A 27527-nucleotide genomic window follows, 5' to 3' on the forward strand; every position below is an offset into this window, starting at 1 on the left:
CCTTTCTGCCTTCTGGTCCTTTGTTATCTCTGCGGGAGGATCACAGCTGTGAAGGTGAGAGGAGGGACAAATTGCTCGGTTCCGGGGAGTTCTTGTGCAGTACAGTGAAAACACTTTTTCTAGTGACTGCTGCAGACACTGAAGCCAAAATTATTTCTTACACTTTTCTTGTTTGTCTATTTTTGGAGACAGGTCTCACTATGTAGCCTTAGCTGGCCTGGAACTCACTGTGTAGACTAGGCTGGACTCAAACTCAGAACTCCATCTGCCTTTAGTGCTTAGATTACAGGCATGCTCTACCACACCTAGCTATTCATCTAGATGACCCGAGGAGTCAGTACATTCTCCAAAGCTACTGTGCTGTTATGGATTGTAGGAGAGCATCTCTTCACCAGATCCACCCCCTTTCCCTGGGTGTGTTACTTTTGTTGTTGTTAGTTTTGATTTTGTTTTTAAAGTTTTGTTTTATGTATATGAGTCTTTTGCCTGCATGTTTGCACCATGTGCATGCTTGGTAACTGCAGAGGCCAGAAGAGGGCATTGGATCCCCTGGAACAATGTTAAGGGTGATTGTGAGCCACCATGTGGGTGTTGGGAACCAAACCTGGATCCTCTGCAAGAGCAGACAGTGCTCTAACCATTGAGCCATATCCCCAGCTCCTCCTCCCTCATTTTAAAAGCACCTGAATACTCCTCCTCTTCTTCTTCTTCTTCTTCTTCTTCTTCTTCTTCTTCTTCTTCTTCTTCTTCTTCTTCTCCTCCTCCTCCTCCTCCTCCTCCTCCTCCTCCTCCTCCTCCTCCTCCTTCTTCTTCTTCTTTTCTTTTTTACTTCTAGGGTCTAGGTAGAATCACCATGGGTTTCTGCACTGCTTTATCTTAAGAGAAGAAGCATTTTAAAGAATTGCAGAGGCCAAATCATGTAAAAATCCTGGTATAATGCTTAAACTGTTTACGGTCAGGCTTTCCTTTGTTAATTTTAGACCTGTTGCAGTATTATTCTAATCCAAGTTTACTGTCTTGTCATCTCAGGGTCAGAAAATGTGGAAGCAGTGAAGTGTGCCACAGGGCTTCTTGTTGGAACATTTGGTCAACTGCTCCTGTTTGGGGAGTTTGTGGAATTTTAGGAGATGGGGCCTGGCTAGAGGAAGTGGCCAGTAGGGGGCCACTTATGTTTGTGTGCACACGCGCAAGTGTGTGTGTGTGTGTGTGTGTGTATGTATGTATGTAACTGGAGTTAGAATTGGTTGTGAGCAGCCACATGAGTGCTGAGAACAGAACCTAGGTCTTTTACAAGAGTAGCAAATACTCTTAATGATGAGCCAGCTTTCCAGCCTGAAATAAATATTAATTATTTTTATTATTTACACTTATTTATTTATTCTTTTGTGTTAGAGGAGGCCACACCTGTTGTAGTGAGAAGACAGCTTGCAAGAGTTGGTTCTCTCCTTTAAACAGACAGGTTCTTGGGATCAATCTGAGGTGGTCAGGCTTGGTGGCAATCACTTTTACCTGCTGCCATCTCGCTGGCTTTGAATTTTTATTTTTTTAATCCCCTTTCATAACATTTTCATCCACTAGGTGGAAACAACAATAAAAGAATTAATATTTATGTATTTTGTATATATGTTTATATATGTGTAATGTACACATTGATATGCATATGTACACATTGTATATATGTAAGTGTATTATATATGTATTGCAGACATGTTACCATTTTTATTTTGATGATGTAGTTCTTAGGTGGGGATAGAATACTAAATATTATTTTACCTTGGATTGTCTAGGAAAGAAAAAAATATGAGTACACATCTGGGGGTGGGCTAGATATTTGGTGTGGGAGAGAAAAAAGGAAGGAGAAGAAAATAGTGTAGTGGGCCCCTGGTGCATTACAACAAGTAAGAAGCTAATGCTCTTGCTAGCTGCTGGTTCTACATTTCTGTACATGTTTTCTGATGCATTTCTCTTGAAGACATGGAGCTTCAGTTTCCTTCTTGAGTACCCGAAATCTGAGGCATCAAACGAATATAGACAGAAGGGGATATTAAAAAGCATTGCTCTTTCCTGTTTCTCTCCTCAATCACTCACTTTGAGGCAAGCCAGCTGTTGAATTTTGAGGCTACCCAGGCAGTTCCATGGAGAGGATTAAGGGGTCAGAAGCAGAGAGTGCCTGCCAACTGAAATGTTAGGGAACCATGCTGGAAGCAGGTCCTCCAGTACTAGGGACATCTTAGATGACTGCAACCTTCGCTGACATTGACTACAGCCTCATGAGACTTTGAGTTAAATTACCCAGCAAAGCCACAGAAACAGATCATAAATGTTTGTCATTTATGCAATGTGATTTATTTATTTTTACAAAACAGTAACTAATATACTCTGGGACAAATTAGGTACCTAGGGTATGTTGAGTTGTAACTTTACATGTAAAACATCCTATTTATTAAAATTAGGTAAAGGTCATATGCATTTATTGCATTTATTCGCAGAGATCACAAGACCTAAGATAATTTTGCCTGGAGATTTGATTCCTTGGTATCTCAAAAAACAAGCCTCCCAGGGTACATTTACTAAGATTCAAATTTCATTTCCTATGAGTTTTGGGATCAATTTTCTGGAAGTGTGATTGGGGCTGTTTCTGAAGAAAACCAGAGAATTTGTGAAACTGACCTTGAAAATTCGGTGAGCTACACATACATTCATAGATTCCTTAGTTAGTCCCTTTTGATTGTCTGTTGAGTTACAGCTTTTTATCAAGATGACTAGGTGATACACCACACTTATTATCAGGTTCTTAAAGGAACAGAGTATATGGAAATATGAGCTTTAAAATATATACATATATATGAAAATAAAATACGACAAAACAAAAACTGTATGAGCTTTTTAAAACCCAGATTTGATCATGCTCTGTAAGTTGCTCTACCTTTAAGATTTATTTTATTTTTGTCATTTGTATATATGTGTGTAAATATATGCACAAGAGTACAGGTGCCTACGGAATCCAGAAGAGGGCATTGAATTCCCTGGAGCTGGAATTACAGGTGGGTATAACCCTCCCTACACAGGTGCTGGAAACAGGTCATTTCACCAGTTCCTTAAGTACATTTTCAAAGTAGCAAGTTTAAACCAGCCTGTTTCTAGTCTGTTGTGTGGGGATTATGTTTTCAGGATGCCCCTTAGTTTGTCAGAACCAGCTTGGCAGAGTCAAGAGCAGTTACCAAGTCTACCTGTGAATGGGAGAATGGGAAGAGGGAAATCTTAGAACATGGCAGCCTATGTAACCAAAGCCTAGAAATACAAGAAAGGAGCCTGGGAGTCAGGTGGCCTGGGATTAGCTCTGGCCCTGCTTCTGGCAATTCTGTCTCTGGCCTCAGGATTCTCATATACAAGACTACATATTTGGTTCTTGGTCTCAGGAGAGGCTCCCAGCATACCTTGCAAATTTCTGAGTGTCAAGTGAACTTCTACTGTAGAGACATGAAAAAACATCTCACCCTGGAGAAGGCACCAACAATGGACCAAAGTAATAATTCCACCCCAAAGTCCAGCTTGGTGAGCCACTGAGTTTATCAGACTTCAAGGATGGTGGGTGACCCAAAGCAGCCACACTACCAGAAAATCTAAGCATAGAAGACGACGTCCACACTATATATACTCTATAACCTAAGCCTAACCAGGAGGACATAGGCCTGGTGTAGAATTACAACTGGGAGAAAGGTATAGCAGAGTGACTAGAATCTCAGATGAAGATAGTAATGGCGTTTGAGTAGTCTCAGCAGCTCTGATGAAGATAGTAATGGCTGTTAAGCTCACAGGATGCCTTTCCACAACATTGACTTTTTCAAACATTTCCATATGCTTCCCTGTTGTTGAGAATCGTGGCCTAAGCAAACCCATTACTGAGATTAGGCACCATTGGACAGGCTGAAATGAGAGGAACATCCAGACTGACCCCAGGACATGGAACCCAAGACAGACTAACCAGGGAGGCCTTCCTACCCTTACGGTTTCTTGGATCTCTGGTTACTGGACATTTCTGCTGGTGATGTACCATGTAATGGGTTGTATTCTGGTATTTTCACAGATACATATCACTGACTTGGTTCACATTCTCCTCCTATATCATGCTGATCTTCCTCTAACTTTTCCCTTTAAAGTTTAGTTTGATTTTGTCTGTAACAAACTTTGGGAAAGAAGTAGAGAAATACATTGTGATTTACCTTAATCCTTCCACTTTGCCTTGCCTCTTCTTCCCCCTCCTCTTCCTTTTTAGACTTGGTTTTTTGGAAAAGTTGGTGGTGTCCCATGTTTCCCAGTCTGGCCTCAAACTTGGAACTTGCTGTGTAGTTGGAATGACCTTGAACCTCTGCTCCTCCTGCCTCAACTTCCCAAGTGCTAGGATTACAGATATGATCTACTGTGTGTAGTTGTATGTGGTTCTGTGGATTAGACCCAGGGCTTTGCATGATGGACAAATATGCTAACAACTGACCTATGTCTCTAGACACAAGTTGTATTTAAAAAAAATTTCTGAGCTATAAAGGAGAGTCAGTCTTTTTCATTCAGTATGAATGGCCTTCTATATTTTCTGCAGAAGATGACATTTTTCTAGTCCTAAAGAAGTAAACATTTGGAAAGTGCCCTGGATTTACCCAGATGACTGGGTCATAGCTATAATCACACAGCACTGGAAATGTTTGGGCCTCAAGTGGCAGTGGCAATACTGTGGAGGACTAGCTAGAGCAGTCTGTAATCAAGTCAGGTTGTCTGCCGGCTTCTTGAAAAGCCAGCTAAACACACGGTTCTCAAAGCAACGTCCTTTACCCTGTACAGTGCCATGGAATGATAAAGCACTTTAAAGCTCTGAGTATAGCCGGGTGGTGGTGTCACACACCTTTAATCCCAGCACTCAGGAGGCAGAGGTAGGCAGATCTCTGTGAATACAAGTCTGGTCTGGTCTACAGAGTGAGTGCCATGACTACACTGAGAAACCCTGTCTCGAATAACAAACAAAAAACAAAGCTCTGAATATTCTCTTGCCAGATAGTTAATTGTTGATAACATAATTATCTGTATAGTTCCTTATGAAATACTAGTACCATTGTCTCACTTTTCAAATGAGGAAACAGGTGTGGAGATTGTGAGTTTTGCAAGGTCACACAGCAGAGCCAGTAGGATTTGACCTCATTGCTGTGTGTGGTGAGGCAGAACAAAGCAGTTTTAGTGCTAAGGGTGTAGCTCAGTGGTAGAGCATTTGCCTACCAGGTATGAGTGATGCTTGCTGAGTTGGATTCCAACAGGGCTGGGGTGGGGTGTGTTAATTCTAGCATTGTATTGGCTACTTTTCTCATTACTATAATAAAATACTTGACAAAAGTAACTTCAGGAAGGACTTACTTTGTCCATTATGGTGCAAGAGGCACAAAAGTGACTGGTCACATTGCATGTACAGTGAGGAAGCAGGGATGAATGTTGTTGCACACCATGCTCTCTTGCCCTGTTTTTTTTTTTTTGTTTTTGAATGCAGTCTGGGCACCCACCTATGTTAAGGGTGGGTGTGGTGGTTTGAAAGAAAATGGCCCCCAAAGGAAATAGCACTGTTAGGAGGTAGGGCCTTGTTGATGTAGATGGGGCCTTGTTGGAGGAAGTGTATCACTGTGGGGATACACTGCCATCATGTTCCCTGTCATTATGATAATGGACTGAACCTCTGAATTATAAGCCAGTACCCCAGTTAAATGTTTTCATTTATAGGAGTTGTCACGGTCATGGTGTCTCTTCACAGCAATAGAAACCCTAACTAAAACAGTGGGTCTTGTCCTACTGGATATACATATGCCTAGAATTATGTCCCCTAGGTGATTCTAAATCCAGTCAAGTTGACAATAGGTCACACCTGCCACCTTTTGGAGGCCAAGAACATGAGCCTCCAGTCTCCATATCTTTTTCCCCGCCTGCTATAGTTTGGATCTCGAATGACCTCTACAGGTAAATATGTTGAAGGCGTGGTCCTATTCATGGTTCTCTTGGTTGGTGATGGGACCTTTAAAATGTGGGGCCTTGTAGAAAGAACATAAGTCATTAGGGGTGTAGCCTTGAAAGGCACATTTGGACTTTGTTGGTTTCTGACAGCATAAGGCGAATAACTTCTGCTTCCAATTGTTATTTCCATGTGAGGCTGCCTAAAGCAGTAGGGCCATGCCTCCGTGGAATTAAAGCCTCAGAAAGCACAGGCTGAAATAAACCTGTCCTTACAAGTTCATTTTCTCCTGGTTTTTGTTTGGTTTTGGTCTTGGTGGCAAAAGCTAGCATACTAGCATACTCTGTGCACCCTAACCAGTTAGGAGTTAAGAACTGGAGGGATTATGTCCTTAGCATATGCCTGGCCATCCTGTTTCAGAGTCTTGTCCCTGCATATTTGCCTGCCTGCCACATTCTAGGTCCCCTGTACTCTCAGCTCAACTGTCTTTCCAATCCAGCCCAAGTTCTTTTCGATTTTCCTAGCTTGACTTGAACTTGTATTATTTTGTACTTTATACATTGTTTCCTGTATGTCAAGTAAGTTTGACCTCTTCAGCTAAATGTTCACCTCCTACACTGACACTGCTATAACAACCATAGTTCTAGTAGCACAGAGAAAGAATAAATACAGACACTGGAATTCCAATGAGCACAGCAGTATCAGGCACATTTAGCTGTGGGTTCTAAGATCAGTCACTCAGTTGGAATTAAAGGTAGACTGTTACCTCAGAAATCTGAGTACCAAGGAAAACAGTAGTTGGATGTGGACAATTGTAACAGTTAGTTGTGGGGACTAGGAGGAGATGTGTGCTAGGGATGAGGGGACTTGCCCTAGAGAACAAGTAGAATTTTGAGGTAAAAGAATTTGTAGCCAAACTGAGGGGGCATCACATTATGGGATAGTGTACATCTCAAGTCCAGAAAGGTATCTACCTGTCATTCTATGCCAAGATGGCCTTGCAGAATGGTGGTTAAGATTAGCCTGAGTTCTGAAGTCAGGCCTTCCCACTGAATTCCCTTCTATCGTTAACTAGTTGATGTTGGTAAGTTACAGAACACTGAAACAAGCTTTAGAAATGTTAGTGCACAACTTAGCAGAGAATAGCATCATGTTTGTCATTTCTAGCCTAGAAAGCCTGCTTGCCTCAACACAGAATATTAATAGGCATTATAAGAAGGTGTGGGTTGGCATGCAGGTAAGAGGATTCCCAGAGGTAAGTATGGCTGGCACAACTGAGTCAAGCAAAATTCAGTGGCTATCTTACCTGTGACTATTTCACAGAACCTCTGTACAGTCTCAAGGAAGGTCCCCCCCCCCCCCCCCCCCCCCCCCCCCCCCCCGCTCCCCCAGTCTTCCAGACTCTTATCAAAACCATGAACTTGCTTTAGGAAATACTAGCTCAGCACAATGGTGTCAGGTATTGTAGAGGCTTGTTAAGTAATTTGAATGGTTCTGGAAGATTTGACATTCATTTGTCAGAATCTCCACCTACAGGCTTGGTCATCCAGTTAGCACAGTAGCTAACTAAGACCTGGGCCTTGAGCGAGTGACTTGACCTCGGTTTCCTCTTCTGTAAAATCGGCATGGTGACAAGGTGTCCTCCCAGGAGGATTTGTGAGGATCCAATGAGTGGTGAGCTGCTCTAGTTAGAGCAGTGCCTGGCATGTAGTAGTAGTGTGACATGTTGGCTCTCATCTAGAAAGTTTTAAAGATACTTTCAAAAATGAATTGATTGCTGTTATGATGCCATTGGTCCTCCATGAAATTGCCTCCTGCTCACACTAGATGCATGGTTAGTAAACAGTTAGGTACTATTTGAATCACTGTGTTATTTATTTTTGAGAAATTGTGTCATGTAGCCCAGGCTAGCCACCATGTCACTGTGTAGCTAAGGAAAGCCTTAAACTCTTGATCCTCCTGCCTCCATCCCTGATGCTGGGATTAGTCTCACACCACTCTACCTGGCTTCATTTTTATATCAAAACAGTATGGGTGTGTACATGCTGTGGCACAGGTGGTGCTCAGAGGACAACTCCTGGGAGTTGGCTTTCTCCTGCCACCTTATGGGATTCAGGAACCAGACACAGGCTGTTGGCATTGGCTGAAGGTCACATACCTGCTAAGCCATCTCACCAGATACACACTTCCCTTTCCTGCTTCCTTTTCTCTGAAGACAAATCACTTGGCCTCAGACAGTTCTTTTGCTTCTCTGCAAAATCTAAACAAGGCTTGAGTATAAGAGCACTGTTGAAATGCTTTAGTAAAGTGAAGATGGGTCATTTTCATCTTAGCAAATATTTTCTGAATACTGAAAAATTTGAATAGTCTATTTCACATAAGCACACACCCAACATCCAAAATAGGAAGCAGATGTTTTTGTATCAAAACAGACATGCCAGATGAAATTCCCTGAGTACCAAAAAGAAAAAAAAGATAAGATTCAAACAATACTATTCTTGCTGCACATAGGAGGGTCTTAAAGCATTTTTTCCCTGTTCTGGAGCCCTTAATTTTTCATCTGAGAAGCTAGACTGCAAGCATTTGAAATTTGAGTTATAAGACATTAGAGCAGTTGTGCTTTGCAGTTGAGAAAGCCAAGTCCCACAGAAAGGGACTGATTGCTGGCAGTACTGAGCTGGAAGTAGCATCAGAACTGGAAAGGCAGGTGCTTTAGCTCCCCTGGCACAGTCCTGGCAGAGTTCCAGCCCCTACTCTGGTACACCTACCCTGCTCAGAGGCAGAGTGAGGAAAGGGGTGGTAAGTGGACATTGTTGGGATCCCTTGGGAATGCTCATTTCAAGGGCTCTCAGGATAGAGTTCACAAACCCAGAGTCCACTCTTATCCATTCATAGCAAATGTCCACGTTGCAGGTTATGATAGACTGCAGCTCAGCTGCAAGTTGAGAATTGGTGTGTGTTGCAAAGGGCACAACCCCAAACCAAAACTCTTGCCTGTCACCTGTGCCCAGAAATATTGGTTACCTTTGCTTTCAGGGTTTTAAAAGAATACAGACCTTACAGAAGAATAGGGTTTTTTTGAGGAGGGAAACTGAATCATAAAAACCCAGTTTTGGCTCCTTAATGTTGTAGTTAGAAACTTAAATCAATCAGTTGCTTGATAAAACAGTGCTGGGGCTAGAACCTCAGTTCTCCTTCTAGGCAAGTACTGTATCACTGGCTATACCCACAACATACGTCTGGGAATCTTGAAGGGCTTCCTGTTGCTCTGTTGGTAATAAAATATATACGTTGTGCTGGCAAGATGGCCCTTTTTGCTATGAAAGCCTAATGTCCTGAGTTGGAGCCTCACAGCCATGGAAAGATGGAAGGAGAACCGACTTTGCAAAGCTGTCCTCTGGCATGCCATGCCTATGTGGTGTGTGCACAGTAAATAAGTGAAACTAAATGTGTGTTATACGGTGTGTGGTATGTGATGGGGCTTATGTTAAAGAGGCTTTCTGACTGAATTGAGCGAGGAAAAGTGGATATGGACAAGTTTGTCATTTAGTAATTGATTAAATTCCCAACTGCAACATAAAGGAGGGTAAAGATTGATCTTAAATGCTTCCCAGAGGCTCTTGTGTTGAAAGGTTGGTCTCAAGCTGGGTGGCGGTGGTGCACGCCTTTAATCTCAGCACTTGGGAGGCAGAGCCAGGCAGATCTCTGTGAGTTTGAGGCCAGCCTTGTCTACAGAGTGAGATCCAGGACAGGCACCAAAATGACACACAGAGAAACCCTGTCTCGAAAAACCAAAAAAAAAAAAAACAAAAAACAAAAAACAAAAAAAAGAAAGGTTGGTCTTCACATAATGGCACTCTTGGGAGGTATGTAACCTTTAGGAAGTAGAGTTTAATGTAAGGCATTAGATCATTGGAGACGTGTCCTTGAATACATACTGGGTTCTCTGCACCTTCCTGTCACCATTTCTTCCTGGTTGCTGTGAGATGAGCAGCTGTCTTCCCTGCAAACTCTCCACAGTGATGCTGTCTTGCCATAGACCCCCAAAACCATAGCACCAACCAACCCTAGTCTGAAACTTCCAAAAGGTGAGCCAACAAATCTACCTCATAAGTTGCTTATCTCAGCTACTTTGGCATAGTGGTGAAAAGCTGGCATGTGTTTAGTAACTGCTGAGTGCTCAAAAACCGAACAGGGCCCAAGGAGATGGCTTGTTGATCTGCTGTGTAAATATGAAGACCTGAGTTTGGGTTCCTAACACTCAGGTCTTCTGTAACCCAGCACTGGTGGAGAAGCATGGGGTCAGGAGGATCACTGGGGCTTACTGGACAGCCAGCCTATCCAAATCAGTGAACTCCTCTGGCACACACACACACACACACACTCATGCCTACATGAACATGTATATATACCATACACACACGAATAAATGAAAAGCAAATATATGTCTCACTATACACTTACGTTTATTCTTATTGTTATATATTTAACATACCATTGTTGTGGAATATTATTTTAACTAGGCAAAGATGTGTTACATTTGTTCATGCTGCAGAATATTACTTTAACTATGTGAAGGTGTGTTGCATTTGTTTCTGTTGACTTTGTTAACGATGTAAGGATGTGTCACATTTGTTTGTGCTGCATTTGTTTAATTGTGTAATGAGTTGTATTTGTTTCACCTTGCCTGCCTAAGGCACCTGATTGGTCAAGTAAAAAGTTGAACTGCCAATAGCTAGGCAGGAGAGGGATAGGCAGGGATGGTGGGCAGAGAGAATAAGTAGGAGGAGTAATCTAGGCTCGAGAGAAAGAAAACCAAGAGGAGGAAGAATGAAAAAAGAATGAGGGAGAGAGAGGGACATGCCCGGGCAAGAAGCCAGGCAGCCAGCCAGACACTGGAGGAAGCAGGAAAGTAAGACACACAGAAGGAAAGGAAAGGAATAAGCCCCATGGCAAAAGGTAGATAAAGAGAAACAGGTTAATTTAAGTTAAAAGAGCTAGCCAGAAACAAGCCTAAGCTAAACCGAGCATTCATAACTAATAAGAAATCTCCATGTCATGATTTGGGAGCTGGTTGGTGGCTCAAAAGAAAAAGCTTGGTTTTCTTTTAATATCTCTGATTATAAAAAAACGAGTTCACCTGTTTTCCGATGGAAATGCAGTTAGTGTTGACATTTGATTAAGAACCAAGTTCAAGTCGATGTCAGCTAGTCCAGCACCAAGTAGGGTAAGGCAGGAGGGGTGCTATGAATTCAAGGCTGCCTCGACAATATAGCGGATTCTAGACCAGCCTGGGCTATACTGTGAGACCCTGTATCAAAACAAAAAAATAAAATCCATCTTGGCTGCCGCAGGTGTATGTCCCTAAGTGGAGCTGGGTGCAGGGTCCTGTGGCTGAGGAGCCCCTCCAGGGTCCACACCCCACCCGCTGGGAAGACCTATCCCTCAGCCCCTCAGCCGGGATGTGACTGAAGGTTCAGTGGTGGCAGAGACCGGGTCGAGGGAGGAGTGTCTCAAGCAGAGACACCCCCCCCCCGCCCCCAGCTTAAGGTCTCTGAGGCCACTGGCCTCTCCTGTAGCCAACTCCCAGTTCGGGGTTGTGAGACCCCTTTATCACAACCCTGCCCTGGCTCTGGGACATCCAGGGTGATCCGAGTTTCTCTGGACCTGAGACACCCATTTTTCCTGAGGCATGGAGGAGCATCAACTCCTCTCATCCCGACCCCCATCCCCAGTAAGCTGTCTGCACCTCTCCCTGGGCAGTCTCTCTCTCTAGCCACTGAGTACTTCATTCATATCTCTCTGCTGTCAAGAGATCCCCGTGGTCCCCAGATTGCTTCCGCTAGCCTCCATGCCCTGACTTTTTCCCATGTCACCCTCAGCCCCTTTGGTCTCCTTTAATGCAAAGGGAAAGTGTGGATTGGTTTTACAGGCCCATTACAAAGCGGAGTTGAAAATTGCTGGCCATGCATTTCTTCTCAGCAGAGTGGCAGCGAGCTCTTGTTGAGATCTGGGTGACCCGTGTCATATTCTGGACGCCAGGGTAGGGAAGAGAGCAGGATAGGGGATTGGTGATCTCTACAGGAAAAGATGCTGAGAAGCATCCACAGCGCTCAACATTTCCCTTGTGCTGGGAAATCAACATGACTCAGTACTGTTGACCCTTTTCAGGGTCCTGTGAATATTTCTAAATTTTTCTTATTGCAAAGAAACTAAGTCCCCAAAATAGACTTAGAATCAAGAAACTTTTGGGTAGCATTGCGGTTATATTTAATTGACTGACTTGGAAAAGAACCCAGACTCCTGTTTACACGTGTGAACCCCAAACCTAGTTTCACTTTCTCAAGAAGTTGACTTTCTGGGATTGATCCCAGTTACTGACTTGGGAGTCTATGGTGTGAGTTCTGGATTCATATCGTTTCCTGATAACCCCCACGGACCATCCTGGAAGATCTTGATCCTTCCGGAAAGAGAGCCTATCAGTGCTTTATGGGGCAATGTCCTGGGAAAGTTTTGGGGAACAAAGAAGCTCTAGTTTTCCCGCCCTGCATTTTGTCAGATGAGCAGGGAAGGACTCACCCAGGTATGAGGGGTCCATACTGTGATGTGTTTTTGGAACACAGGTTTCGAACTCAATAGGGAGCTGAGAATGACTTTGAATTTCTGATCCTCTGGCTTTCTGAGTGCTGGTATTGCAGGCATGCGGTACCATACCTGGTTGAGGATAAGGGCTCAGGGCTCCCAGCATGCTAGGCAAGAACTCTACCAATTGAGCCCCATCTCCAGCTCACAAGGGCTTCCCAAGTCCCATTTATTTCCCTGTATTATATACGCACCAATATTGTTCTGTCTGCTTGGGAGGTTGCTGGAGTGAGAGCAGTGCCTGGTGCTTTTCTTTCTGCTGTTGGCATCTCCAGGTTTCCGAGCTTTCCCCCATGTGAGGGGAGTGAGTGTGCGTTGGTCCCCTTCCAGAAGCCATGGATTTCTGCTCAGAGTGTGCCTTGCTCCTGACAGGTCTTCAGGTTAATTGGCATTAAAGTTTTATGTTATGATTTGAATCTGAAATGGTCTCAAGAAGGCTTGCTGTCAGTAATGGGGCTTTGGGGGAAGTGATTGGATCCTGAATGGCTGACTCTCAGGAGGAGGTGACGGAGGTTGTGAGACTTGGGCCTGACTAGAGGAGGAGGGTTTTGAGATGTCACTGGTCTCTACCTCTTTTTCCTTTGTCACATGCTGCTGTGCTCTGCTCTCCATTTCAGATGGCTGATCAAGGACTGAAACTCTGACACTGTGAGAGAAAATCAGTCTTCTCTTCGTTGGTTTTTTTTTTTTTTTTTTTTTTGGTCACAGGAACAAAAAGTGGTAAATATATACAGAGATTAAATTGTCTAGTTTTACAGAGTTTCTCAAGAGTTAACTTTTTGTGTTTGCATATGTATGAGGTGTACTCGAAAATATATGCTTCTATTTGTTTGTTTTGTTTTGTTCTGTTTTGTTTTGCTATTTCAAAATGCTTTATTTTCACTTGGTCCCAAGACTTGGGAGAGGCTCCAGAGCGGTTACAAAGCTGCCTAGAGGTTCACGTGAAGGTCCTGAGGCTGGCTGGTGCAGAGCAGAGGAGGGAGCCCCTTGGAAGGTGAGGCCTCCTAGTCATGCTTGAGAGTGAGCCTCTCGAAGAGGTACTTGCCCAGAGATGGCGAGGGCACACAGGTCTGTGCTGGCTGCGGCTCAGACACCCTGTGGAGGTTCATCAGGTGGTTGCCCATCTTCTTGAGGAGCTTCACCTCCTCATCCAGGAAGTGGTTTTCCAGGAAGTCACAGAGGTGAGGATCTGTGCGAGCAGAAGCCAGGGCATGAAGATCCAAGAGGGCCTGATTCAGGTTCTTCTCCAGGGCCAAGGCAGCTTCCATGGCCTCCTAGGATTTACCCCACTCATCTTGAGATGGCTTCTGCACATCCTGAAGCAGTGCGGGGCCACCAGGACCGTTCTGCATCTTGAGCGGCCGCTCACGCTTCTCGGCCAATTCGCGGAAGAAGTGACCTTCACCCTCCAGAGCCACGTCAATCCAATCAAAATAGTAGCCCAAAGAGAGGTAGGTGTAGGAGACCTGCAGGTGCAAGTTGACCAGGCGATTCACTGCATCCTCCACTTCGGTGGAATAATTCTGACAAACCTGGGAGCTCATGGCTGATAGGCAGTATGGAGCTAACCTCGAAGAGATGATGCTCGCTGGTCCTAGCAGCCGAAGGCGTTGAGGAGATGGTCCCAGAGGCTGCATCTGGAGACACTGAAAGGCGGATGGAAGGAGGGAGCCCCCGGGTCTGCTCCATCCAAACACTGTTGAAGCAAGACACAGACACGGGATTTCCGGGGCACTGCTCTTTGTTTTGATTTTTTAAGACAGGGTTTCTCTGTGTAGCTCTAGCTGTCCTGGAACTAGTTCAGTAGACCAGACTGGCCTCGAACTCAGAGATCCACCTGCCTCTGCCTCCTGAGTGCTGGGATTAAAGGTGAGCAACCACCACCACCACCGGCTTTGTTTCTGTTTGTGTTGGCACACGTGTGTACGACTGTGTACATACACACATGTGGAGGCAGGGGGCTGACTCTGGATCTCCTCCATCACTCTTCACTTCATATATTAAGGCGAGGTGTCTTCCTGGTGCCAGAACTTGCTGATTTGTCTAGCCAGTCAGCCAGCTTCCCGGGGATCCAGTTTCCACCTCCTAGTGTGCTGAGGACCACAGGAGGGCTGCCACACTCGCTCAGCTTTGATGAGGTTCTAGGGATCCGCACCATTGTGTGGTAAGCACTTTGCCTGCTGAGTCACCCTGTCCCCCCTCCCAAAGACTTGACTTTTTGAGAGGAGGAAAATAGCAGCTTTTTAGTGGAGCCACTTGTAAGAGAACAGTTGTCTTGGTTGCTCTTGGGCACAGTTAGTTTAGTTTTGCATAACTGTGAGGCTGAGTTCATAGCAGATAGCAGGCTATTGGGAATCTTTACTAAAATAAAGGGTATTTGTGGTGTACCGACTTTTATGAGAAAGGGAGATGCCATCCAATGTCGAGATGTTAGTCAGGCTATGGATATTCACACAGCCTCTGCTCCTCCTGCAGCATGATCCAGCTGCCCATCAAATGATGGGCCTCTCTGCAGCGTCTTGAATTGCCGTGTTTCCTTGAAACTTAGATCTGTGGTGAAGGTGAGACATGATATTCCTAATTTCTGTAAGAAAACTGGCTCAGATGTTTGTGCTTTTACCATTCCATTACTATTTAGTTTCAGGTCTGTGGTGCTGTGGGATGGTCTGTATGTCAAATGTGTTGCTGATTGGTCAATAAATAAATCACTGATTGGTCAGTGGCCAGGCAGGAAGTATAGGCGGGACAAGGAGGAGAAAAACTGGGAAGTGGAAGGCTGAGTCAGAGAGACACTGCCAGCCACCACGATGACAAACAGCATGTGAAGATGCCGGTAAGCCACGAGCCATGTGGCAAGGTATAGATTAATGGAAATGGATTAATTTAAGCTGTAAGAACAGTTAGCAAGAAGCCTGCCACGGCCATACAGTTTGTAACCAATATAAGTCTCTGTGTTTACTTGGTTGGGTCTGAGGGGCTGTGGGACTGGCAGGTGAGAGAGATTTGTCCTGACTGTGGGCCAGGCAGGAAAACTCTAGCTACAAATGGCGTCCAACGTGGTGGCAAGAGTTTCCACCTAAAAACTGAGAAAAGATTCTAAAACGGAGCTAAAAACAGTTCTTAATTGTCTCTCTCAAATGAGCGGCAGCTGCCAGTTTGAGCTACTGGTGGGTTCCTACCGTGCGCGCTCGACCTACAGAATGGCGGGAATGAGGCCTCTGCAAATGACACATTAAGCTACATGGTGGATTTAGACTTTGCTAGCACAAAACAAAAAAGGTTTCTGGGCTACACGCTGCTTGGATAAAAGCATAGACCCACGATAGCTCCCAGAGCTGGAGGTAAACATGCCGTACCACGGCCATGTTGGGAAGCTGCGGTGGGCGGAGCCAGCAGCCACAGCCGCTGCAGCTTAAAGCAATAGATTCACAATAAGACAGATTCAGATGTAATAGTTTAAAATGTGTGTAAAATATACGTAGGCTTGAAAGAGACAAAAAAGGTGATATATACAGTTATAGAAACAAATACATAGTTTTAAAAAATAAAGTCTTTAAAGAGACAGTAAAATTAATATAAAAAATAAGCCACATAAAGATGAATATTACACAGAGAATCTGGATTGTGTTGTCTTTGGGATTTTTAACTGCAGAAAAACATTTGATTGTAAAAGCTGTTGAGTTATGCCAAAATGTATATTTCAAAGGTACCTTGACTTCAAAATTTGGATGTAAGGATATGATACTTTGGAAAGGAGACTCTGCTTTTGTTCCCACAGAAAGCCAAAGGCTATGGATTTGTTCCAGATTAAGATACATCAGGTTTGACCAGCCAAGACCCCCTGAAAGGTGACACCAAGGCCCAGATGATCCAACATCCAGAATGGTTTCAAGGCAACTGGCTCAGACGATACAGCCTCACGGACTACTCCATGATCCTAAAATTTTCTTTGTTTCCCCACAAGATACAGCGCCTCCCTCCAGCAGGAAGTAGTAAGAGAAGCTACGCCCAAATTCCCAAATATACCAAGCTGACTTTGGAGTTGTGTAAAGGTTAAAACATTCCTTTTTAAGAAAAGAAAAGGGGAAGTGCTGTGGGATGGTCTGTATGTCAAATGTGTTGCTGATTGGTCAATAAATAAATCACTGATTGGTCAGTGGCCAGGCAGGAAGTATAGGCGGGACAAGGAGGAGAAAAACTGAGAAGTGGAAGGCTGAGGCAGGGAGACACTGCCAGCCGCCATGATGAGAAACAGTATGTGAAGATGCCAGTAAGCCACGAGCCACGTGGCAAGGTATAGATTAATGGAAATGGATTAATTTAAGCTGTAAGAACAGTTAGCAAGAAGCCTGCCACGGCCATACAGTTTGTAACCAATATAAGTCTCTGTGTTTACTTGGTCAGGTCTGAGGGGCTGTGGGACTGGCAGGTGAGAGAGATTTGTCCTGACTGTGGGCCAGGCAGGAAAACTCAAGCTACACTGTGGTGGGCATCAAGTTTCTTGATAGCCTGAGTAACTCTATATAAAAAAAAAAAAAGCAGGCTGAGCAAGCCATGATGAGCAAGCCAGTAAGCAGCACCCCTCCCTGGCTTCTGCATCAGCTTCTGCCTCCAAATTCCTGTCCTGGCTTCCTTCAATGATAGACTAAAATGTGGAAGTGTAAGCCAAATCAACCCCTTTCTCCCCAACTTGCTTTTGGTCCTGGTGTTTCATTACAATAGAAACCTTAACTAGGACATGCATTTAATGTATTGTGATCATATTCATCCTTGTTTTCCCTCCAACTCTCTCAAACTCTCCTCACCATGTTTCCCTCCTCGTTCATGTGCTCTGTTTTGTTTTTGTTTTTGTTTTTTTATATATAACCCATTGAGTCCTATTAGTACAAGGGTGTGGGACCAACTACTGGAGCCTGGTCACCCTACCAGGGACCAGACCCTAAAGAAAAGGACTCCCACACTCCTCACTGTCGGTAGTTCCCCAGCTAAGGGTGGGGACTCATGTGCCTTCCCCTGCCATGCTGGCATATTGACTGTCTTGATTTTCTGCAGGCAGCCAAAGTTGTTGTGAGTCCATGATTGTAGCAGTTGTCCAGAAGTCGCTTTCACTCCAGTCCTCCTCCACCTTCCCCCTTTTACAAAGAAACATGATATCTCTTGCATAATCACTGTGAGGATGAGTGATATACGCATAGTGCCTATAAATAGCAGCACAAATAACTGTCGGCTAGGTTTTAAAAAGACCCTATCCCATTTTTTTTCCTGTTGTGATTTGAAGTAGTTGGACACATCTATTGTAGATGTTTTCTTCCCTCCTTTCTGTTTTGTAGATTATAGCTTTCTTTGTTTCTACTCACTTTTTCTCAGTAATGACTTCTACTGATTTGTACTTACAAAGTATGACACCATTCTAGGATCTTAAACATTATTTTTAAATTCTTTTCCCACTTTTTCTGGATACCCCACCCCTACCCCATGCTCAGGTTTGAAACCAGGACCTAGCACATGCTGGGCAAGAAAATCCCCAGCCTTTAGGTTTTCTTTAGACAGGAGCATGCTAGTTAGCTCAGGCAGGCCTTGAACTCTGTGTAGCCCAAGCTGATCTTAAACCTTACCATGACCTTCCTTCACAGTCAGTGTGCTGAGAGTAGAGGTATGTGCCAATAAGAAAGCCCGCTGGGTTATTACTAATCGTTCTATGCCAAAACATTCTATCTAATCAGGGTAATTAGTATTTTTTTTTTCATTGATGCCACACTCCCTCTGTCCAGTACTATAGCCATCTTTTCCTTTGTATTCCAAGGTATTCTTATCAGGGAAAGAGAGACTAAGGAAACATAAATAGCTTTGGATCACCTTGGCTTCCTAGAAGTGCCAAATATCACTTTCATAGTTCATTGGCCTGAACTAGTCACATGAGACCAATATACTCATCAAGGAGGCTGGGAAGCTTAGGGGAGCATGGGAAACATTTTACTGAACACCACTTGTCTGTGCTACAGGGAGTAAGGAAGTAACATGTTCTTTCCATGTTGTCTCAGCATCCCTTTACTTTCACTATAACCTAAAAGTTAAACAATAACACTCATATTCCACAAGCCCTAACAAATGAGAGGACTGTCATATTGTCTCCATCTGTTTATTTTTATAACAGCTTGAATGGAGCTATAATTTACATAACATAAATTTCCCCTTTGGAAAAGAAGATTGAGTGGGTTTTAGTATATTCACAGAGTTGTAGAACCATTACTAATAGGTAGTATTAAATCATTTTTATGGCCTCAAAATGCCCATACATACAAAATACGCTGAAGTATTTTGAGGAATTGCCTGACCATTTTTCACGGAGTTCTGTTGTTGAGAGGGATGTCCTGATAGATATCTGCTCTGTTTAGTTGGTTTGCAGTGTTAATCCATCTCCTTAGGGTCTGCTACTAAAAGTGGGGCATTCAACAGTCGTCATTGTTGGATCGTCTCTTCCTTTCTTTCTGGCAGCTGTTCCTTCATGTATTTGGTGTTAGATGTTTGTAATCGCAGCTTCCTAAGAAATTGTTCCCTTCACTCTAAAAAGCCTTTCTTTCTCTGTGTTACTTTTTGTTCAGTGCTGGGGGTCAAACCAGGACCTTGTACATCGTGGACAGTTGCTCTACCACTGAGCTACACCCCGTTCCTTTTTTTTAAAATGTAAAATAGTTTGTCTGATATCTAGACCACTATTTTTGTTGCTTTGGTTACTGTTTGAATTATCATATTTTCTTTTAACATTTTATCCATAAGCCTGTCTGTGTCTTTGAACTTAATGTCTCTTCATTAAAGTTTATCATGTTTAAATCTTGGCTTCTCTAGAATCTAATGCAGTTTATGAGGTAGAGCTTTTGATTGTTTTTTTCCTAGCAAGCTACCCAATACAATCAGAAAGAAATGAATTCTTGGTTGATTTGAAACACCAGTTCTACAGTATATATTTGGGTCTTCAGAGGGCTTATTCTATTATAACTTATGTAAATGGTTTAGTTATCGATAGCCTTATATCTTTATCAGTTTACTTCCTCAAAATTGTCTTCCTTTAAAGAAATTGAAAATAGGTTTTATTTTCATACAGTATATTCTGATTACAATTTCTCTCCCTCGACTCCTCCAGTTCCTCCCCACCTCCCCTCCCATCTGGATCCACCCCCTTTCTGCCTTTCATTAGAAAGCACACAAAAATCTAAGGGATAATGACAAAATATAATAAGATAAAACAAAAACAAACACATTGAAACAGGACAAAACAAACAAACAAAAGAAAAACACTCCCCCACCTCCACCCCCACCTCCCACTCCCCTCACCTACCCCACCTCACCACCTCTGCATACACCAAGGCACAAGAAACATTCAGGAATCCCACTGAAAATTGTAGCTGAAGAGTTTTCTCTCCGGATCCCACCAAGTCCCGGCAGTCTGACAGCCCACTTATAAAATAAACACACAGACGCTTATACTATTTACAAACTTTATGGCCGTGGCAGGCTTCTTGCTAACTGTTCTTATATCTTAACCCATTTCTATAAATCTATACCTTGCCACGTAGCTCGTGGCTAGCATCTTCACATCCTGCTTGTCATGGCGGCAGCTGGCAGTATCTCCTCGACTCAGTCTTACAATTCCCAGAATTCTCCTCTCTCCTTGTCCTGCCTACTTCCTGCCTGGCCACTGGCCAATCAGTGTTTTATTTATACAGAACTATATCCACAACAGAAAATGCAAAACTGGAAGTCATAATACATATGCAAAGCAGAAGGGTTATAAAGTAAATAAATAAATATAAATAAATAAAATAAAAGTAAAAAAAATAATAATTAATCAAGACAATCCTGAGAAGACATTTTGAGACAAGGAACCTCCAAAGATGCTGTTGAATTTGTTTTTCTGTTGTCTATCTCCTGCTGGTCATGCAGTCTACCCTTAAGAGTGTTTTTTTCCCCCTCAATGAGACTCCCTTGGAGTCCACTTCTCCTTTCAGCTCTAGGACCCCATGTGGTACAGACCACTACAGGCCCTGTGCATGCTGCCTCAGTCTCTATGAGTTCCTATGTGCATCTGTCCTTCCGTGTTTTGAAGGCCTCTTTCCTTGGTGTCCTCCATCCTCTCTGGCTCTTGCCTGGGGTTCCTCCAGTCCTGAGAGGAGGGATGTGATGGAGACATCCATTTAGGGCTGAGTGTTCCAAGGTCTCACTCTCTGCATATCGCCTGGGTTTCTGTATTTGTTCCCATCTGCTTGCAGGAGGAAGGCACTGTTCTATGAGTATAGCACAAGGTCATTAGGAGTCGTTTTATCTCTATGTCTCTTTTGTTACACAGCAGTATTTGGTTTCCCCTTAGGTCCCTGGGCTATCCAATCTCAGGTTCTTGGTCACCTAGCAGCACTGGGGATGGATTCCATCTCATGGAGTGGGCCTTCAGTCAAATCAGATATTGGCTGGTTACTCCTACAAGCTTTGTGCCACCATTGCACTGGTGTGTCTTGCTGGCAGGGCACTATTGTAGACTGAAGGGTTTGCAGCTGGGTTGGTATTCACATTCCTCTGTTGGTAGCCTGCAGAGTACCTTCTGGTACCCAAAACATTAGCCAGTAGGGGTGAAGGCTCTATGTAGGCACCAGCTCAACTTTGTGTCCAATGAGTTGTATTGGTATTATTTTCAGCAATGGGATCTTAGTGTCTGTTTATGGAGAGCAACCTATATAGTCTTTGCAATGGCCTGGTTTATTAAGATCAATCCATGTGAGTCTATTTAATGGGTAATAGGGATTTATTAAGATATAAATTGAGGAAATACACTCACAAATACAGAGCCGAGTGAACAGCTGAAGTTGTCCTCTGTTCTGACCTGAAGCGAATCCACCTGGCAGTCCAATCAGACCAGGAAGCAGGCAGCAGGGAGAAGGGGCCTGAAGCACCGCCTCCTTCAGGCCTTATAGCCCAAGGTCATGGGCAGAGCAAATACCATGACATCTCTCCTTTTTTGTGTCCCAGGGGAACCCCTTTGTCCAACAACTTGATTGGATGTAATCCATTCCTGGTACTGAAGCTTCATTTGGTGATGAGAGATGTCCAGTTGGAGCTCTGTCTCCCCTGTTACTTGGTGATTTCATTTAGATCACCTTCCTATGTGTATATCTTTTAGGAAGCCTCTACTGTATTAGGTTTCCATACAACCTTCAAATGGTGCTTAATTTTAGCTTTCCCTTCCCTGTTACCTTCCTCAGCTCCCTCATTGTTTGATCCAGTGCCCACCATCCATCCAGAATTATCTCTATTTGCTTTCCCTAGGGATAACTGTCCCTTCCCCCAAGTCCCTGCCTCTATACTGAACCTCTGTGATTCTATGGATTATAGCTTGCTTATCTTTGACTTAACATATTCATATAAGCAAATATATACCATATTTGTCTTTCTGGGCTTGGGTTACCTCTCTCAGGATGTCTTTTTCTAGTTCCATCAATTTACCTGTGAATTGAATGATTTCATTTTTGTTAATGGTTGAGTAATATACCACATTTTCCTTATCCATTCATCTGTTGACTGACAACTAGGTTGTTCCACTTTCTGGCTATGAATAGAGCAGCAATGACCACGGTTGAGAAACTGTCTTTGTGGTAGGATGAAGCATCCTTTGGATATATGCCCAAGAGTGGTATAGCTGGATCTTGAGATAGATTGATTCCCATCTTCCCGAGGAACTGCCACACTGATTTCCACGATGGCTGTACAAGTTTGCACTCCCACTGATGATGGACAAGTGTTCGTTCCTCTTACTCCATATCCTTGCCAACATGAGATGTCATTTGTTTCATTGATCTTGCCCATTCTGACAGGTATAAGATGAAATCTCAAAGTAGCTTTGATTTGCATTTCCCTGGTGGCTGAGGATGTTGAACATTTCTTTGAGTGCTTCTCAGCCATTTGAATTTTGTTTTTTGAAAATTCTGTTTAGATCTGTACGTCATTTTTTAATTGGATTATTTGATTTCTTGATATCTAGTTTTTTGAGTTCTTTATATATTATGGATATTAGCCCTCTATCAGAAGTATAGTTATTTAAAAAATTTCCATTCTATAGCTTGCCATTTTATCTGAACAATGGTGTCCTTTGGTGTGCAGAAGCTTTTCAGTTTCATGAGGTCCCATTTATTAGTTGTTGATCTTAATGCCTGTGCTAGTGGTGTTCTGTTCAGTGTGGAGGCCCAAATTACTCAGGGCTTGAGAATCTGAGCTTGTTTTACCCATCAGGGCTGCATAAGGGGATGATTTGACCATGGGTGTGATTACCAGGTGTTTGGAAGGGTCTACATTTGGCTGTGTGGTGTGCTTTGATCTAGCGAGGGGGAGGTCTTTTGCCCTACCCCTTGGCATTGTTATAAAATGCCCTTTTGAAAAGGCCACTGGGTATTGACCCAGGGCCTCCCAAAGCTATCCTGTGTTTCTGTCTTTCTCCTCGTCACTATCTTTCTATCTAATGTTTTCTTATCTCTCTCTCCTCCTCATAAGAACCTTGAAAAAGTGGGAGCTGGCCTCCCACAGTTCAGAAAGTCTTTTCTTGTGCCATTGAGTTCAAGGTTATTTGCTACTCCCTCTTGCTGTGGGATGGTCTGTATGTCAAATGTGTTGCTGATTGGTCAATAAATAAATCACTGATTGGCCAGTGGCCAGGCAGGAAGTATAGGCGGGACAAGGAGGAGAATAAAGCTGGGAAGTGGAAGGCTGAGTCAGAGAGACACTGCCAGCTGCCATGATGAGAAACAGCATGTGAAGATGCCGGTAAGCCACGAGCCACGTGGCAAGGTATAGATTTATAGAAATGGATTAATTTAAGATATAAGAACAGTTAGCAAGAAGCCTGCCACGGCCATACAGTTTGTAAGCAATATAAGTCTCTGTGTTTACTTGGTCGGGTCTGAGCGGCTGTGGGACCGGCGGGTGGCAGAGATTTGTCCTGGCTGTGGGCCAGGCAGGAAAACTCAAGCTACACCCTCTCCTATCAGAGTAAGTATATCTGACCTTATGTTGAGGTCTTTGATCCATTTGGGGTTGAATTTTGTGCAGGCTGATTAGTATATGGGTCTATTTGCATTCTTCTACATGCAGCCATCCAGTTTGACCAGCACCATTTGTTGAAGATGCTGTCTTTTTTTTTCTAATGTGTATTTATGGCTTCTTTATCAAAAATCAGGTGTCCATTGGAGTGGGGATTTATGTCTGGGTCTCCAATTTGATTTCATTTATTGACATATCTATTTTTGTATCAATACCATGCTGTTTTTATTACTATAGCTGTGTAGTACAATTTGAAATTGGGGATGGTGATTCCTCTAGCAGTTCTTCTATTATTCAGGATTGATTTAGCTATCCTGTTTGTTTTTTGTTTTGTTTTGTGTTTATGTTTTTCCATATGAAGCTCAAAACTGTCCTTTCAAGATCTGTGAAGGACTATATTGAAATTTTGATTGGGATTGTATTGAGTCTGAAGATTTCTTATTGTAGGATGACCATTTTTACTATATTAATCCTACTGGTCCATGAGCATGGGAGATCTTTCCATCTCCTGGTATCTTCTTCAGTTTTTTTCTTCAATGTCTTAAACTTTTTATCATACAAGTCTCTCAATTGTTTGCCTAGAGTTACTCCAAGATATTATGTATTTCTGAGGCTATTGTGAAGGGTACTGTTTCCCCGATTTCTTTCTCAGTCCATTTGTCATTTGTATATAGGAAGGCTACTGATTTTTGTGAGTTAATTTTGTATCCAGTGACTTGGCTGAAAGTGTTTATCAGTAGGAGTTTCCTAGGGGAATTTTTATTGTCATATATGTTTACTCTCATATCATCTGAAAACAGAGATAGTAATTTCTTCCTTTCTAATTTGTATCCCCTTGATCTCCCTCAGTTGTCTTATTGAGCTAGTTAAGATTTCAAGTACTATATTGAGTAGGTTTGGAGAGAGTAGCACCCTGTCTTGTTCTTGACTTTACTGGAATTGCTTGGAGTTTCTTTCCATGTAAGTTGATGATAGCTGTGGGCTTGCTGTAAACTGCCATTATGGTGTTGAGGTAATGCGGCTTACATCCCTCATCTCTACAGGACTTTTATCTTGAAGGAGTGCTGGATTTTTGTCAAAGGGCTTTTCTGCATCTAATGAGATGATCATGTGGTTTTTGACTTTCAGTTTACTTATATTGCGGATTACAATTATTGATTTATGTATGTTGAACTATTCCTGCATCTCAGGGTGAAGCCTGCTGGGTCAAGATGGATGATCTTTTTGATGTGTTCTTGGACTTGGTTTGCAAGTATTTTATTGAGAATTTTTGCATTTATGTTCATTAGGGAAACTGGTCTGTAATTCTCTTTCTTTGTTGGGTCTTTATGTAGTTTAGGTATGAGGGTCACTGTGGTCTCATAAAACGAACAATATTTCTTCTGTTTCTATTTTGTGGAAAAATTTGAGGAGTATTGGCATTAATTTTTCTTTGAAAATTTGGTAGAATTCTGTGCTAAAACCATCTGGCTTTTGTTGTTATTGTTGGACACTTGCAATGACTGCTTCCATTTCACTAGGAGTTATAGGTCTGTTAAAATTATCTGATCTTGCCGGGCGGTGGTGGCGCACGCCTTTAATCCCAGCACTCGGGAGGCAGAGGCAGGCGGATCTCTGTGAGTTCGAGGCCAGCCTGGTCTACAGCGCGAGATCCAGGAAAGGCGCAAAGCTACACAGAAAAACCCTGTCTCGAAAAACCAAAAAAAAAAAAAAAAAAAAAAAAAGAATTATCTGATCTTGATTTTACTTTTGTAGGGGATATATATCAAGAAATTATCCATTTCTTCCAGATGCTAGAGAAGTTCCCAGGAATCCACAAGGAAGACTCCAGCTTAGACTACTAGCAATGGTGGAGAGGGTGCCTGAACTGGCTTATCCTAGTAATCAGATTGATGAATATCCTAACTGTCATCATAGAGCCTTTCTCCAGTAACTGATGGAAGCAGATGTAGAGATTCACAGCCAGGCACCAGGCTGAGCTCCAGGAGTCCAGTCGAGGAGAGAGAAGAAGGAGTCTGTGAGTAAGGGGCATCAAGATCATGATGGGGAAACCTACAGAGACAACCAAACCAAACTAATGGGAACTCATGAAATTTAGATCAACGGCTGTGGAACCTGCATGGGACTGGACTAGGCCCTCTGCATAGTGAGACAGTTGTGTAGCATGATCTGCTTGAGGGGCCCCTTGGCAGTAGGATCAGAGTCCATCCCTGGTTTGTGAATAGGCCTTTTGGAGCCCACTTCTATGATGGGACACCTCGCACAGCCTTGGGGCAGGGAGAGGGGCTTGACTTGTACCTCCCCATGGGAGGCCTTACCTTCTTACAGGAGGGAATGAGGGTGGGTTGGGAGGGGGAGGCTGGGGGTCAGGAGGAGGGAAGAGGGGGATCTTTGGTATATAAAATGAATAAAACATTTTTTCTTAATTAAAAAAAGAAATTATCCATTTCTTTTAGATTTTCCAATGTGGTGAATTACAAGTTTCTAAAGTATGTCATTATGATTTTTTGAATTTCTTCAGTGTCTTATGTCACCCTTTTCATCTATAAATATTTGCTAGTTTGCATCTTTTCTCTCTGCTGTTTAGTTAATTTAATTAAGAGTTTGTCAATATTATTGGTTTTCCCAAAGCACCAATGTTGTATGATATTTTGTTTGTGTTCTGACAAATAAAGCTTGCCTAGAGATCAGAGGGCAGAGCTAGCCACTAGTTAATCATAGAGGCCAGGCAGTAGTGGCTCACACCTTTGATCCCAGCACTTGGGATCTCATGCCTTTGATCCCAGCACTTGGGAGGTTGGAGATAGGAATATAAAGTGGGTAGAGACAGAATTGTGCCCATTCAGTCTGAGGATTTATAGAGACAGGATCCCGCCCATTCAGTCTGAGATTTCATAGAGACTAATTAGGATCGTGCTTCATCTGGCACCCAATGTGGAGTATTTTCTTTAATTTTGCCAAATACAAATAAACTAGATATAACTAATTTTTTTTGTTATATGTAATTTTACTATATTAAAGTTAAAACCTTCCTTTTTGATTAGACAGAAAGGAGGAAATGTTGTCAGATGTCTTTCTGTATACTGTAAATATGTGTTGTCCTCATTGGTTGATAAATAAAGGTTGGTTTGGCCTATAGACAGGCAGAATAAGGCTGGGTGGGAAAGCCAAACTGAGAATGATGGGAAGAAGGAAGGTGGAGTCAGTAGACACCAGCCAGCTACCCAAGGAAGCAAGATGTATAGAAAATGAGGTGACAAGACATGAACCATGTGGCAAAGCATAGATAAGAAATATGGGTTAATTTAAATGTAAGAGCTAACTAATAATAAGCCTGAGCCATCAGTCAAACATATATAATTAATATAAGTCTCTGAGTGATTATTTAGAAATGGCTGCAGGATGGGGCAGGACAGAGAAAAGCCTCCATTACAGACCAACTCTTTGTTTCATTGATTCTTTGCATGTTTTTATTTATTTGTTTCTACTTTATTGATTTCAGCCCTGAGTTTGGTTATTTCTTGCCATCTACTTTTTTTGAGTGTGATTTCTCCTTTTTGTTCTAGAGCTTTCCAGTGTGCTGTTGTTACTAGTATGAGATCTTTCCATTTTTTTTTTTTTTTTTTTTTGGTTTTTCGAGACAGGGTTTCTCTGTGTAGCTTTGCGCCTCTCCTGGAACTCACTTGGTAGCCCAGGCTGGCCTCGAACTCACAGAGATCCGCCTGGCTCTGCCTCCCGAGTGCTGGGATTAAAGGCGTGCGCCACCACCGCCCGGCCCATTTTTTTAATGTAGGCAGTTAGTACTATGAACTTGCCTTTTAGA

At 43.0% G+C, this 27527-nt stretch overlaps 1 pseudogene; it reads right to left on the reverse strand.

The window, feature by feature from the left end:
• Positions 1 to 9776: 9776 nt before the first annotated feature.
• LOC128101990 (ferritin light chain 1-like) lies at positions 9777 to 19897 on the reverse strand (annotated as a pseudogene).
• Between the last annotated feature and the right edge of the window lie 7630 nt (positions 19898 to 27527).

This window comes from Peromyscus californicus, unplaced genomic scaffold, assembly GCF_007827085.1.
Source record: "Peromyscus californicus insignis strain IS unplaced genomic scaffold, ASM782708v3 Scaffold_7__1_contigs__length_154581171, whole genome shotgun sequence".
NCBI classification, from domain to species: domain Eukaryota; kingdom Metazoa; phylum Chordata; class Mammalia; order Rodentia; family Cricetidae; genus Peromyscus; species Peromyscus californicus.